The sequence below is a fragment of the Bison bison genome, unplaced genomic scaffold, assembly GCF_000754665.1.
Source record: "Bison bison bison isolate TAMUID 2011002044 unplaced genomic scaffold, Bison_UMD1.0 scf7180017864183, whole genome shotgun sequence".
NCBI lineage: Eukaryota > Metazoa > Chordata > Mammalia > Artiodactyla > Bovidae > Bison > Bison bison.
This window is the reverse complement of record NW_011494755.1, coordinates 6,003,372-6,008,941: the sequence shown is the minus strand read 5'-3', so window position 1 is coordinate 6,008,941 and position 5,570 is coordinate 6,003,372.

Genomic DNA, 5,570 nt, shown 5'->3' with positions numbered 1-5,570 from the left:
TAGAACTGGACATGGAACAACAGACTGGTTCCAAATAGGAAAAGGAGTACGTCAAGGCTGTATACTGTCACCCTGCTTATTTAACTTATATGCAGAGTACATCATGAGAAACGCTGGGCTGGAGGAAGCACAAGCTGGAATCAAGATTGCTGGGAGAAATATCAATAACCTCAAATATGCAGATGACACTACCCTTATGGCAGAAAGTGAAGAGGAACTCAAAAGCCTCTTGATGAATGTGAAAGAGGAGAGTGAAAAAGTTGGCTTAAAGCTCAACATTCAGAAAATGAAGATCATGGCATCCGGTCCCATCACTTCATGGGAAATAGATGGGGAAACAATGGAAACAGTGTCAGACTTTATTTTGGGGGGCTTCAAAATCACTGCAGATGGTGACTGCAGCCATGAAATTAAAAGACGCTTACTCCTTGGAAGGAAAGTTATGACCAACCTAGATAGCATATTGAAAAGTAGAGACATTACTTTGCCAACAAAGGTCCGTCTAGTCAAGGCTATGGTTTTTCCTGTGGTCATGTATGGATGTAAGTGTTGGACTGTGAAGGAAGCTGAGTGCTGAAGAATTGATGCTTTTGAACTGTGGTGTTGGAGAAGACTCTTAAGAGTCCCTTGGACTGCTAGGAGATCCAAGCAGTCCATTCTGAAGGAGATCAGCCCTGGGATTTCTTTGGAAGGAATGATGCTAAAGCTGAAACTCCAGTACTTTGGCCACCTCATGCGAAGAGTTGACTCCTTGGAAAAGACTCTGATGCTGGGAGGGATTGGGGGCAGGAGGAAAAGGGGACGACAGAGGATGGGATGACTGGATGGCATCACTGACTCAATGGACGTGAGTCTGAGTGAACTCTGGGAGTTGGTGATGGGCGGGGAGGCCTGGCATGCTTCGATTCATGGGGTTGCAAAGAGTCAGACATGCTGAGCAACTGAACTGAACTGAATGACTTTGTTTTTTGTCTTTTCAAATGTAAGCGCCATTAATATCAAGGACTTCACTCTCTCCCCAGAACCTAGAACAGACATGGCAGGTGGTTGGTGCTAATCCATATTTGTTGAATGAACAATGCCTCTTGCTGCCCCTACTCACATGGTCCCTTCCCAAGAGATGGCGTCTGATTAGACAGGTTTGTTACCAGCCATGATGGTGCAGGTGCCAAATAAGGAGTTTGGACTTCATTCAGTGAATAGGCCACAGGAAACCACTGGAAGCCTACCAGCAGAGGAATGACTTGTTCCAACTTGCACTTTAGTGAAATTAGCCTGTTACCAGATTTTAAGAAAAAAAACTGAGAGAAAATTGAAGACCAATTAGATGGCTATTTAAAGGAGCTCTGGTGAGAGATAAGGAGGTCCTGGAGTGGAAGGTGGAGTCTGGAAAGGAAGTGAGAACTATTGTGGGGGTAGAATGGAGAGAGAGCATGTCATTTTCTGAGCTGACAAGACAGGGAGGTGTTGAGGCTGGGAGGTCAGGCAATGGGCAGGCAGGCAATGGATAAGAAGCAGATTTGTGGGATGGAGTTGATCTACTACTTTGGGAATTGTTGAGTTTGAAGCACTTTAAACGGCAACCCACTCCAGTATTCTTGCTTGGAGAACCCCATGGACAGAGGAGCCTGGCAGGCTACAGTCCATAGAGTCACAAAAAGTTGGATATGAACGACTGAAGTGACTTAGCACAGCACATGGGGATATCCAGCTGGAGGTATCGAGTGGACACCAAAAATTCAGAACTGGTCTTCAGCAGAGATTTCCCATAAATACCTTAATCTATTCATGGGGCTTCCCTGGTGGCTCAGACAGTAAAGAATCTGCCTGTAATGCAGGAGATCTGGGTTCGATCCCTGGGTCAGGAAGATCCCCTAGAGAAGGGAATGGCAATCCACTCCAGATTCTTGCCTGGAGAATCCCATGGACAGAGGAGCCTGGCAGGCTACAGTCCATGGGGTCAAGAAGAGTCAGAAATGACTGAGTGACTAACATTTTCACTTTCACTTTCATATCAAGTATTATATGATACCCACGAACCCAGACTCTTCCAAACCTGCTGGATACCTTCACCAGTTAAAGATCAGGCCAAGCAGCTTGTGGTGAGTTGTCTAGTTTTCACAAGCCTCCACACGGAGGAAAAAAGGACGAAGGACTACAGCAGGAGATGAGAGTCAGGGAGAGACACATGGCCAGTACAAGGCACAAACGCCTTTCTTTCTCTCGAGCTTTAAACCCCGCCAAAGACAGCCCCTGACTTTCACACAATCAACAGATAGTTGTATTAATCCTGTCTCTGTGCCAGGGACTGTGCTCAGGGGATTCCCAGAGACAAGAGGATGAATATGAAAAAGTCACTGCCCTCGGGGTGGGGGAAGGGCAGAGACTTCCGGGCTTGGGTAAATCCTACCAAGTAATTCAGGAGTTTGGATAAATATACGGTGGGCATTAAAAACAGGGGCTGGTGGATTCTGTCTATCTAGAGGGTGGAAGATAGTAACAGATACCAAAGTTTCAGCAAAGGTCCAGATGGATGGGTATCGATAACGATAAAGAGCATTCCAAATAAGGAGCATAACTTGAGTTTGGGCTAATGATGGAGGTGAACAGCAGACTGCATTCGTATTTTGGAAGGGCTGACACTTGAGGTCAGGGGGAAAGGAGAGTGCAAGGAGATGCTGCCTGGCTTTGACCCCTAGGTGAAGGAATTAGAAATGCAGCCAGGGTTTCCAGGCCCTAAATCATTTTACACAGGGGTTCCAAACTTCTGGCTTTCCTTTTTCCGTGGAACAAACCGCATACGTGCTAAGTCGCTTCAGTCGTCTCTGACTCTTTTCGACCCCTAGCTCGCCAGGCTCCTCTGTCCTTTGGATTCTCCAGGCAAGATACTAAAGTGGATTGCCACGCCCTCCTCCAGGGAATCTTCCTGACCCAGGGATTGAACCCAAGTCTCTTACATCTCATCACTAGCAGGTGGGTTCCTTTCTACTAGTGCCATCTGGGAAGGCCTACAGAATCATAATAAATTCTGATTGATTGATTATCTAAAAATAGGTAAAATATTTGAATCCCCTACAAGACATATTTATGGTCAAAAGCTTACTAATCACATACATGGTGTTTTCAGAAATGCCATCAAGCTTCTTACCTCATCCAGCCTGCTTGGTATTTGAGACGCAGGTGTTCCCAACATCTGATTGACATATGAGACCATTAGATTTAGCAGGAGTCCCGAATAAATACTTCCCACAGTGTTCATGAACAACTTTCTTCAAAAAGCCTTACAGATGAGCATGAGAATGTCTAACTAAGCAAGTGGGTCTTCTTTGCTCTGGGGAATGAGAAGTGTGTTCAGGCTGCCAAATGACTTTCCCAGAACTGTGCTGGCTGTGCCAATGGTTTTCACTTCCTCTTCAGACTGCGGACCAAGTTGCATCGGATTCACCCAAAAGTTTTCACTCCCCAGGTGATTCTGATTTAGAGTCAGCTAGAAGAGTGGTCATTTGGCCTCTTTCAGTTGCAAGAATAACTTGAGGGCTTGATGGTAAAGTGTGCTTCATAGGCCTCCAGCCTTGGCATCACTACTCAGGTACTTAATAACCATGCACTTTCCTGGATCCCAGATCCACCAAGTCAGAATCTCCAGAGGTGGGGCCCTGCAATTTATATTTTGAACATGCTCCCTAGATCTGCATGTTCATTTACTTGTGGCTATCTCTTACTATGGACTTCCCTGGTGGCCCAGTGGTAAAGCATCCACCTGCAACGTAGGAGATGAAGGTTTGATCCCCTGGGAAAGGAAATGGCAACACATTCCAGTATTTCTTGCCTGGGCAATCCCGTGGACAGAGAAGCCTGGCCGGCTACAGAGCATGGAATCGCAAAAGAGTCACACATGACTTAGCGACTGAACAACAACACAACAAATCTCTTACTTTGTGATGACAGCATTCCAGGATGGAGGTGTCATGGTAGGTAAGACCCACCACATCCCTCGCTTAAAGATACATTTTGACTCAGCTCTTTGAATGCTGGGGTTTGACAACGCCTGCCTTATAAAGCACGGTTGCTGTATGACTACAGGGGCAGCTAGGGAAGATGGAAATCTCAGAGTATCCCAGAACAGACACCCAGCTGGGCCCAGGTGAGCCAGGGAGAGAAGTAGTTTGGGAAAGAAAGGACTCAAGGTGGGGGCCCCAGCAGCAGAAGGTCCCTCTCTGGCTGCCTTAGATAGCTCTTGCTGATAACAAATCACCCTCAAGATTTAGTGGCTGAAAATTACGATGTTTTTTTTTGTTTGTTTGCTTTTTTTAACTTTCTCATGATTCAGTGTGTTGAGGGGTGGTTCTTCTACTGGTCTTCTCTGGGCTCAACTGAGACAAACCTGGCCTAACTGGATCTCTCTCAATGGAGCCCTTTATCCTGGGTTTCTTAATGGAATGGTCCAGGGTTCCATGAGGACCAACCCTAGTATCAAATGCTTCTTAAACATCTACTTGTGACCTGTTCATGATGTCCCATTAGCCAAATCAAGTTACTATGGCTCAGCCTCAGTGTGGGAGGAGACTATAGGGCACCCAAAAGTCACTGCTGTGGAGGTCATTAGTGTAACATTTGACCACAGCTCCCCTGGCTGTCTTTTGATCTGGGATCTCTTTGTGTGCCTTCTCATTTCTTTCCTCATGTTCTGCAGTTTAAACGTCTACATGAAGGAATTCAACTGATCTTTCTAAGCACTTCCATGGCTCATGGGCTTCCCAACATATGGGGATTCAGGAAGCCAGCAGGGATGGGGTAAAGGAGATGAGAAGGAAATGATGGGTATCTTGGGTTTCACAGTTAAACCTCCCAAAGAGGACTCATGAAACTCCTGTGGTCAGCACTGTAGTCACCCTGATAAAAACAATTTCCTCCTATACAATCACCTGGGAGCAAAGTCGAAGCTTTGTGTTTCCTATTGGTTACCTAGATTTAAAAATATATATATTTCCTTCATATTTCAAAGTGCTATATGTATGTTACAGAAGCTTTGGAAAATATGAAGAAGAAAATTAAAGTCACCATTGCTCTAGACTGAATGTATCCTCCCCACCCTAAAATGTGTACATTGAAACCTAATCCCCCAGTGTGAAGGTATTTGGAGGTGAGCACTGGGGAAGTGATTAGATCATGAGGGTAAAGCCTCATGAGTGGAATTAAAGCCCTTAATAAAAGAGACCCAGAGAGCTCCCTCACCCCATCCTCCATGTGAGGCTGTCTATAACCTGATAACACATCCTTACCTGACATCCAGTCTGCCAGCACCTTGACCTTAGACTTCCCAGCCTCCAGAACTGCAAGAAATAAATGTTTGTGTTTATAGACACCTGTTGCTGTTCAGTCACTCAGCTGTGTCCAACTCTTTGTGACCCCATGGACTGCAGCCCAACAAGCTCCTCTGTCCTTGGGATTTCCCAGGCAAGAAGACTAGAATGGGTTGCCACCTCTTTCTTCAGGGGGATCTTCCCAACCCAGGGACTGAACCCGTGTCTCTGGAGCTCCCTCCACTGGCAGGGGGGGTCCTTACCACT